The sequence below is a fragment of the Pagrus major genome, chromosome 24 (assembly GCF_040436345.1).
Source record: "Pagrus major chromosome 24, Pma_NU_1.0".
In the NCBI taxonomy this organism is placed as follows: Eukaryota; Metazoa; Chordata; class Actinopteri; order Spariformes; family Sparidae; genus Pagrus; species Pagrus major.
The window spans coordinates 16,407,123-16,418,424 of NC_133238.1; the positions used below are offsets into that span (position 1 = coordinate 16,407,123).

Here is an 11,302-nt window from a genome sequence, read left to right on the forward strand (position 1 = left end):
AGAGGGCAGGGGGAGAACAGGTAATGTCCGGGGTGAGTGGGGTCCTTAACAATACAGCTGGCCTTCTTTGGAGTCGGCCAGTGTAAATGTCTCTGAGAGGGGGTAGTGTTGTCCTGATGACACGCTCCGTTGCCCTCACCACCCGCTGCAGGTCCTTCCTGTCCTGTGTTGTGCAGCTGGAGAACCACTCCGTGCAGCAGTAGGTCAGGAGGCTTCCTATCGCTGACCGATAGAAGTTGGTCAGCAGGTGGTGAGGGAGGTGAGCGTGCTATAGCTTCCTGTAGGTGTGAAAGTTACAAAGGTGGAATGGGGGGACAGTTTCATTCCACCTCTGATCCTCCAACAGAGGTAGTAACACAGCCAAAACACAGGCGAGACGACCTGTGTGGACAGGAGTGTGATGTTCTGATAGTGTTCACAGTCTGACAACTTAACACATCCTTCACTCATCAAAGTAACGATACAAAACCAATGACACCACTAATCTATATATTGTATATATGTAAAATGTGGGTCTATCAGTCTATTCTGCACTTTAGTCCCGACTTGCATATCTCAACAACCATTGGATGGATTGACATGAGGTTTGGTTCAGACATTCATGCTCCCCTCAGGATGAACTGTAATTACTCTGGTGATCCTCCATCATCAGGGCCCAGTATTTCAAAACTTGTAATCTGGATCAGAGTAATCCAGATAATGAAATCCTCCTTTTCTCAGTCATGGATCACGGTGATCCTGCTGACTTTATCTGAGTATTTCAAAACACTGGCAGGGTGGATCACCTGATCCCAACCGGGCCGGATACGGATTTCCAAATCTCAAGTCTCCGCCTCCGGGATCTGAAACATGGCGGACTACTTCACGAAAGGAGAAGCTGAGCGTGACTTTCACGTCAAAAGTGTAGGTTTACCGTCTAATGTGTAGCGGTTTTAAGACCATACGAACGCCAACCAACATATCATGCAAGCCAACTATTTGAATTGTCACCTTATTAAAACCAGGCCGTAGCGATCTCTAACTGGACCGCGGCCGTGCTAACGGGAGCTAACCCACTCCATTGACTTGTGTGTTAAGCAGCTTGCGGGCTATCGTTAGCGTGACGTCATTGGAAACACAGCAGACTTATAAATAGGCTACATGTGTACAGACCTGCTGCAGTACTTAGAAAACACAACGCTACACAGTTGAGTATTAACTACACGGTTGGTTCAGAAGTGTCAGAATGCTACAGTAATGCTGGTGATGACGTCATGTTTTCGTTTACGTAAACACAGTTTGGGATTGTGGATTAAGATACTCACACACCTTCTACTTTCAGAGCCACTCACAGCCATGGACCACTCAGCTACAACAGGGCGAGTGCTGGAAATCCTTGGAAATGCTTTAATTATATTGATACATTTAAGGTTTTCAAGTAATTGGAGTTTGAATAAAGTGCTTGAAACTGCTCAAAATTGTAATAGCATTACTTTCATGGTATATACCTTGGTCAGTGACACAATTAGAAACATTTTTTCATCCTAACTTCTCTCCCGTATATAGAAGCTCTCACTTAACATAATGATGGTCATTTATAAAAGGATCTGATTTGATGAAGTAAAATAATCAGTGTGTACACAAACACTTATTGAAATACATTGCTGCATGTTTTAAAATCACATTCAAGCTATATCCAAACATTTTAAAAGTGCATTATTAGAGACGGAGACGGAAGAGGCAGGCTGCTGATGAGGACGCCTATGAAAAGCTCCTCAAAATGGAGACCGAGAGGGCGGTCAAACAAATTGAACTGGCCAACGAACAAATAAAGCTGACGCTGCTTCAGCAAAGAAAAAACGGAATTGAAAATAAAGCTATTGGAGAAACAGCTCACTTCTAACCTCTGAGATGGGTTAGGTCCCTGTTTTAGTTAGTGGCCACATTATTTGAAATGTCTTTGTTTTGTTGGAATTAAACTTTGTTTGGACCCTGCATTCCTGTTGTCTTTCTCTGATGTTTTGGTACATGCAAGTTACAATGTTCGGTGAACTAGAATTTGAGAAATGGGTTTGTAATTGTTACTTTTATTTACAGCAGTTTCAGAAAGTGTGGTCAAAAATATTTTACTATGCTTTAAATTTCTCACAATTACTTTAATTATTTGTTAAAAGTAAAACACTAACACTTTAGATAAAGTGTAATGAACATCTTGAGTAACAATATTCTGTTCTGCACATTAAAACTGAGACATCACTTCACTTTGTTCTGCACTTGTTGTATTTGACAGTCGTCAGCATGAAGCTGGTGACTCACAGAAGGACTTTAACAGGCAGCCGCTGTAAAGACTTTAAAACCGGCGTAACGTGCGTCTCCTTCTGGTCTGAGTCAGCAGTCGTGCAGCAGGATGTTGAATTAGCTGCTTTCATAATGTTTCTGTGTGAGTGTTACGGCCTCCGTTCATAAAAGTCAGAGCTGAGGCTCAGAAGGGGCTGGAGGATGCAACATATGAAGGACACCAGACACAAGGTTCATAGTTAACTCACAGCTTTTATTACATTGTTCAAATTATTCCCAAAAGAAACCCAGGAACAAACAAAAAGGGGCTGAAAGGAACAAAAGATGGGAAGACGCTGGACCAACCAGGCAGTGGGCCGTCGTTCCCCGCGTCTCCCCCTGAACCACCTCGATGAAGACTGATCCTAAAACAAAGAAAAGGAATAACTGAACCAGCGGTGACCTCCGGCCCAAACTAACACAGTAAACTAAAATAACACAACCCCAGCACCGAAACTATGGAGGCTGACAAACCAACCTGTTGGAGGAGAGGAGGAAACTCTCTGCTCATGTGTGTGTGTCCTTAGCTAGCTACAGACTGCAGTTAATGTTAGCTAGCTACACACTGAATGTTGGCTAGCTACACACTGTAAGCTATGTATAAGTAGAGACATTGTTAGCTAGGTGTAGAGCAGAGGCACTGTTTGCTAGGTGTAGAGTAGCATTTCTGTTAGCTAGGTGTAGAGCAGATACACTGTTAGCTAGGTGTAGAGCAGAGACACTGTTAGCTAGGTGTAGAGCAGAAGCACTGTTAGCTAGGTGTAGAGTAGCATTTCTGTTAGCTAGGTGTAGAGCAGAGACACTGTTAGCTAGGTGTAGAGCAGAGGCGCTGTTAGCTAGGTGTAGAGCAGAAGCACTGTTAGCTAGGTGTAGAGTAGCATTTCTGTTAGCTAGGTGAAAAACGATTCAAAGTGATTGAAAAGATTCTTCATTTACATTTTAAACTTCTTCCATTAAATTGTGGAAATTGCGTTGACTTGTACTTTCTGTCGTGTGTTGTTTTGAATTCTGGCTCTTGTTCCAATAAAATCCAGAAATGTTAGTGAAATGTCAGAAACAGGAAACATTGACTCGTCTGTAGCTTTAATTGTAAAGAGTCATTGTGAACAAAGTTGTAAAGGGACAGTAAACTGTGTAAACAGTGATCTATTGAAAATCGTATCTTATTGTTTATCATAATTCATAATTATCCCTGATAATGATTAATTATTATTGATGGACATATTTAACCATAAACTTCCTAATAATGTTGCTCGACGCACTACATATGGTGCCCCGTGTGAGGCAGTGTACTGTTGGCAGTCATTCATAACTGTGCAATATTAATTTCAGCATAATTTGGACAGTGCTGAAATTTGAGATTCACATCTTGAACCCTTTAGCCAAAAGTCTTTACATTGAACCTCACTAGTCTATTACAGGAGTAGACGTTGATTTGTACTTACAAACAGTTGCGTTGTGGTAAGAATTGATTTATCAATCAAATTTATAACCAAATGGATTAACCAAAATCTTTGAGGTTATTAACTGCCACTTTCAGCCATTTGCTATTGCGATTTTTGATTCAAGTTGAAAGTGCTCTGTAGAAATTGTAAGAATTTCAGTTCAGCATGTGAATATCCCGTATTTGTTGCATTGTAGTCAAGCTGTCAGAATTTGATGAAAATTTAAATGCTCCTCGTGTTAATCACAGCGTGCCACCGGCCCTGTGATACATAGAAGTTTATATGTGGCTGTTACTGCCTTGCATTTCAGCCTGAGTAAGAAGTAGAGCCGGAGATAGGGCCACAGCCCTGTGAAACAGAGGTTTTGTACTTAGCTGTTACTACCACGTGTTTCCAACCGAGTCGACTTTAAGAGACAATCCTCTGAATGTTACTGCCCTGCATTCCAATTAGTGCATGTACCCGCCGATAGTGTAGGCCAGCATACTGTTTGGTTAGGCTAGTGTACTCCCAAAGCTACGCTACAGAGTGTCTGCCAAAGCAACACCATAGCCAACCACACTGATCGTTGTTGGACAATTTGTTTAATAATGGAGAGCCCCTGTGTAGAGTGATTTATTTCTTCCCTGGCACAGAGTGTAAAACCTGGCTGCCCTGAAGTCATTAGCAGGTTACATCTCAGTTTCCTCCAGTTACGACCAGTTTCATCCACCTGCTGTCTTTTATAAGACTTTGCACAGCAAGGTCAGCACTGTTGGGATTGGGATTACAACCTTCTCCTGCTTGGTTTATCAGGCAAGGAACGACCAGCACCTTTTCTTCAAAGACTGGTAACGTTTAACTGTGCCTAGATAGCACACAGCATAGCATAGCACGGCTAAGCACAGGACTGTTTAACTCTGGTCGATGTAATGCAAATGTGTTCAATCTATGTGTTTGTTAACTGTTTGGGTGTTATTGTGGTCTTAGGTCAGGTTATTGGCAGTTTGCTTTGCTGCACGGCTAATTTGATGTTAGTTGAATTATGCTTCACACAGACTCAGGATCTTTGCATGCAGCTGACCATCTTCTCCAACGTGGCATCACGTTACACACACACACACACACACACACACACACACACACACACACACACACACACACACACACACACATAACACTGATGTGAAAGGAGACAGTGGAGACACACATGGGATTAAACGATCAACACACAAAAAAATTTGCTCCCAAAACTTTGTGCTTTGTCTCATAGTGGTGTTTCACATTGACAGTTTTTATGAGTACCGCAGTCTCTGAGCATATGAGACAGACTGGTTTTGTGCTTCCAGTGGGAAGAATGAACATGAATGAGTCCATCCATTCTGGGTTGAAAACTTTGTTTTCGCTGTCCAGTTTTCTCTTCTTGACAACACTGCCATCTACTGATCATGTGGAGAATCGGCTCCGATCTTTAGACTTGAGATTATTTTCACAGTGAGTAAAGAAGCTGCTGCAGAAGCTCCACTTATTGTTTCCACTCTGCTTCTATAAAGTGTTGATGAGTGTATTGATGAATGTATTGATCCTTCTACATGTTGCTTATTTTACTGGATGACTGACATGTGATGACATGTGAAGTTCTAACAGCTGAAACAAAGACAGCAGAAGGAAGAGTCCTTTTTGTTTGTGAGTTCAGATCAGTGCAACCGAACGTGACGCGCCAGAACATCACATGTATCTGTAACCACGGCAACTGCTCAGCATCGCTCTCATGTTTACTGCATTTACATATTTTCTGCTTTTTAGCTCCTCATCATGTTTCAAAATCAACTTTGTCCTGCATTTAAACAAGCAATTTAACATGTTTATCAGACTTTTAACACCTTTGAGTTTTTAAAAAAAATATATACATATATATGTATATATATATATATATATATATATATATATATATATATATATATATATATATATATACATACATATATATATATATATATATTTTAAAAAAATCATTTGTCTGATCTGAGGTCTGATGTGTTTCACAACAGTCAGGACTTGTATTGATGTGGGGGGGGAGGCAGCACAGGGTTGAGCACTAGGACCCAGCAGGCATCAGGGCGTATAAACACAGTGTGAGAGCTCACCTGGGCTCCTCCTCCTGTGATGAAGCACACCTGAGAGACCGTCAGCAGCTGAGGACGGACTGTGTTTGCTCTCACCTGCTGTTTTCAGTCGTTTAAAGGTAAGATGTGATTTAACTTTACAATAACATTCAGCTAACGAGCTAACATTCAGCTAACGAGCTAACATCCAGCTAACGAGCTAACATTCTGACCAGAGTGAAGAAACAACAGTGTTGACGTCCTGTCAAAGACGTCTCTGTCTCTGTCGTCCTGTCTCCTGACAGCACTCTGTAGCTCAGAGGTGACAGTCTGACAGCCTGTAGTTTCAGCTGGAGATGTAAAAGCAGCCAGTTCATTACTGAGTCTAACAAGTCAACAAGATAAACTCACTAAATGTGAAGAAAGGAAATATTCTGACTCCTATTTTCCTTGCGAACAGAAAAATCCAACCGTCTGAACTCAAGTTTCTCTCTGTGACTGAACTGAGACGAGTTTAATCGCCTCATGAACTCATCGTCAAACACACTTCATTCAAACTGGACCTGAACTGAACCACAGTCACAAACACTAACATGTAACTTTACTGTGTGTTTGACGAGGTTCTAGTTAAAAACTGAAGGATTTTATAACACAAGTTTGTACTTGAATGTTTCTTCATGACAACTTGTGAGTTGTGTGTGAGTTGTTGTGTAGTGACCTCATAGAAACTAACAGTCAGTTAAAGTGATGTTTGTCTCTAAAAGTCACTAAAACTGCTTTGTTGAACCACAGTAACTCCAACTGAACATGTATTTGACCTTTACACTCTCATTAAACACGTCATCAGATTTCACTGACACTTCACAGATATGATTCATACGATGTGATTAATGTGTAACTCTAACAGCCTCTTTGGGCGGCGCCGGTCCAAAGTCTCATTCACTGTGAACGTTGTGGCGCAGACAGTTGTGTCCGTGTGAACCTCCAGCTGAAGGTAATGTAACACATTTAAAATGTTTGACTCGTTAACACAAGCGGTCGTTAGCTTAGCGACACCAGAAACAGCAACAAGCTGTCGTTAGCTTAGCGACACCAGAAACAGCAACAAGCTGTCATTAGCTTAGCGACTCTAGAAACAGCGACAAGCTGTCGTTAGCTTAGCGGCACTAGAAACAGCAACAAGCTGTCGTTAGCTTAGCATCATCCTCCATGTTGAGAGGAGAATGGTGCAGGAAGAGCAGAGGTGGAGTTAGTTGGTCGTCAGTAGTTGGTGTGGAGACAGCAGGAAGCAGCATTCAGAGGACGGGGAGCAGATGAAAGCTTTTATTTTGTAATGAAAGAATAAAAATGTAAGTGTGTCACTAAATGAGCTGTCAGAGCTGTGAACACTCCTCCAACAGGAAGTGTCGCCTCTTTCTGTCACTGTCCACTGAAATGTGATCAATAATCAAATCAGACACATTTACTTTACATCAGTCTGTTCTACATCAACTGACACACTTTTATTTTGAAGGATTTGTTCCACAGGTGGAAAGTAACTAAGTACATTTACTCCAGTACTGTAGTTGAAGTACTTGAAGTATTTCTGCTCCGTTGTACTTTTCCTGCGCTACATCTCAGAGGAGATATTTGACTTTTTACTCCTTTTAGTTACTTTTGAATTGAAAAGTGAAATAAATGAAATGTGAGTGTTGAACATTAAAGGAGCTCAGAGTGAAGAAACACTTCAGCTGACTCCAGATCAGTGACACAGTGACACAGTCATATAACAGACAGAGAGGAGACGCTCACATCAACATGTTGCTGCCTCTTCAGTTTGTCTCAAGTTAAAGTTTAACAGCCGCGCTGAACTTCAGCTCCTTATCAAGACTCAACGTTCAGCTTTATTGTCTTTATAACACAGACACAGTTTAAATGTAACTGTAGTTTTAGCTGCAGATCAGTGAAACAGAGACACACAGCCGATAACAAGTTTTCACCCTCTTAGATGTTTCCCACTTTTATTGCTTTTATAAATGGAGTCATGATCAATATACAAAACAAAACCTCTTTACTGTCAAAGTGAAAACAGATTTCTACACAGTGATGTCAATGAATTAAACATATATAATGTAAAATAAGTGATTGTATAAGAATTGAGCCCCTTCAAGTCTTTGGCTCGATCACAGCACTGAGTCTGTGTGGAGTCTCAATCAGGCTTCAACATCTGGACGCTGCAATTTTACTCATTCTTCTTTGTAAAACTGCTCCAGCTCTGTCAGGTTGAGGGGATCAGGTGCGAACAGTACTTTTCAAGTCCAGCCACATGTTCTCTATTGGACTGAGGTCTGGGCTTTGACTGGGCCACTCCAGAACATTCACCTAGTTGTCTTTAAACCATTGCTGTGTAGCTTTCTCTGTTTGCTTCGGGTCATTGTCTTTCTGGAAAATAGATCTTCTCCCGAGTCGTAGTTCTCTTGCAGACTGGATCAGGTTGTCCTCCAGGATCAGGGTTAATCAGTTGAACCCTCCACCTTTACAAGCCTTCAGGACCTGCTGCTGAGAAACATCTCCACAGCCTGATGCTGCCACCACCCTGCTTCACGGTGGAGATGGTGTGTTTGTGGTGATGTGCAGTGTTTGGTGATCCTTCTTCCAGTGGACCTTGGAGTCTCCCACATGTCTGTGGATGAACTCTAGTGGAGATTTAATGAGCTTTCTTCAACAGTGGCTTTCTCTTTGTGACTCTCCCATAAAGCTTTGACTGGTGAAGAACCCAGCAACAGTTGTTGAATGCAGAGTCTCTCCTATCTCAGCTGCTGAAGCTTTAACTCCTTCAGAGGAGTCATGGGTGTCTTGGTGGTTCCCTCACTGTTCTCCTTCTCCAACCATCACTCAGTTTGTGAGAACGACCTGCTCCAGGCAGATCTGATGTCGTGTCATCAAACCGAGCCGACCTGTTTGTTATCTTGTCATCAGATGTGGAAGGCAGAGAAGCATAAAACTATTCCAGCTTCTCCCCTTTGTTTAAACACTTCCTGAAACTATCACTCAACACACACTGAGAACAGGTCACCACTTTGTTTAAACTCCATAAAAGTTCTTTCTCATGAAAACTGATTCTTTCCATCCAAACTATACACACAGCTGTCACATAAATATCTGACAACATCATTTAGACACTGGTGTGATGAATTTTAAACATTAACATCAAAATACGTGTCTTCATGAGGTCATGTCACATATTCACCTGTATAAAACCTGAGCTCCTGTTTTATTGTCACAGTAACTGTAGGTTTGTTTGTTTTAAATGTGATGGTAAGTTCAGTATAAAGACTGTTGCCATGTTGTTGTACAGTAACACAATACTGTGAATAGATCATAGATGATCACTGCACTGACACAATCATTGTACCTGTAGTATCCCCAGAAGGAAGATGGTCGGACTCTTGACTGATGTTTTATGAATTTTAATAAATCCATTCACACCGTAAGAGCTGTGCAGAGAAACAGCAAAATATTTCCTTACAACCATGTCACTGACAGAAACAACACCAAACTATCCTTTAAATAGCTTGTCAATTCTTATACATCGTAAAACAAGTCTCCTGTGTGAATTAAATTACAAGGTACCATCCACATAAAGTATAAGCAAAAGAAAACAAAGTGTTCACTGCATATTCGCAAAACAAAATAGCTGCAAATTTTGGCTGAGGTAAGTAATTAACTAAAGCCAACAACAAAATAAATAACACCCTCTCCAACTGAAACACTAAATCCATACAGTAGAAAGTCTTCTTCATGGTAAACACTGTTTACAGAAACCAAAACCTCCTGTTAATATCAGATGATCCCAAACATAACAACATACTCCTACCGTGAACAGAGAGATTATGTACGGCAACAATGAACTTGTGCATAAAGAGGCATGTTCATAACCTTATGGTACTTTTATACTTCCACATTTACATTGATATTTCTCGCTTTATCTATCTTAACCAGGTACCCAGACAGAGTGCACGGAAAAAACGGCGAACATAGCGCATCAACTTCCTTTCTGTTGTTTCGAAATAAAATTTCAATGTCAAAATTAAGTGTCATTGTGTTTACATGTCAGCTGTAAAAATACACCTCTGCAAGAAGCCAAAGTATATGTAAATATGTGCAATACTGACTGTAGCGGCAAATGTTGACTAGCTGGTATTCATGGCTTACACGTGTCCAGGCGCTGTTGTTCTTAATAATTCACTCCACGTCCAGGTAATGTTGAAAAAATGAAAGAAAAACCTTTATTCCACAAGTGTCACTCAATTATCCATAAAATTGGCCTTCTCGTAATACAAACAATACAGGACAGGACACGGTAAGAAAACCGTGCATCTCCACTGCTAGTCTGGGGTCGACACTACACTCATGTCAACGACCCCTCTTGAGCCAAAGTGTGAGGCTGCTGCCACTTAAAGCTACAGTACCGAGAGTATTAAACTTAAATGAAATAGCCTGTTATAGACAGAAAAGAAGAACAAATAGCCAACATCAATTAAACTTATTCATCAATGACTATTAGATCAATATTTAAACTTCAAATCCAAAGTTATAGTACAAAATGTATATTTAAATAGCATAAGGAAAAATGAGAAAATCACTCTCCCATAAAGCTTTGACTGGTGAAGAACCCAGCAACAGTTGTTGTATGCAGAGTCTCTCCTATCTCAGCTGCTGAAGCTTTAACTCCTTCAGAGGAGTCATAGGTGTCTTGGTGGTTCCCTCACTGGTCTCCTTCTTGCACCATCACTCACTTTGTGAGGACGACCTGCTCCAGGCAGATTTACACATGTCATACTCCTTCCATTTCTTAATGATGGAGTTAACTGAACTCTGGGGGATGTTCAGTGACGTGGAAATGTTTTTGTATCCGTCCCCTGACTTATACTTTTCAGTTACCTTCTCACAGAGGTGCTTGGAGTGTTCTGTTGTCTTCATGGTGTAATTGTAGCCAGGGGCGATTCTAGGGTTAGAGCTTTAGGGGTGCTGAGCCACCACTCACCCTTTTTTCACACAAAAACAAAAAATAATCTATTGAAAAATAACTTTATCATTTTAACATTGGTTCAATGTCATTGTAATATAGGCTACTTAATGCCAATAAGTTAGTATAGGAGTATGAGTAATTACTGTTTTGCTTGCCACTATTCACTATATGTCAATTTATTGTTGTTTTCTCACCTGGTTCTTCCTGCATGCTCTCCCTTTCTCCTTCTCCATCTCCATGTTTCTCTCTTTCCCTTGGCACTGACAATCATACACAAATATATTGTAGGCAGGAGAGTTGAGGTCAGTTTGTCATGTCACAAAAATGTTATGGAGACCATTTACAGATTCTAAGGATATGATCAAAAGGCACACAGAGGCGTGTCATTTTAAATATCTTTATTATTATTATTATTATTATTATTATTATTATTATTATTATTATTG

At 40.8% G+C, this 11,302-nt stretch overlaps 1 protein-coding gene across 1 annotated transcript in view; it reads left to right on the top strand.

Annotated features, from left to right (window-relative positions):
* LOC140991935 (uncharacterized) overlaps nucleotides 1-11,302 on the top strand; it is a 64,422-nt gene that overhangs the window by 16,810 nt on the left and 36,310 nt on the right. The window lies entirely within an intron of this gene.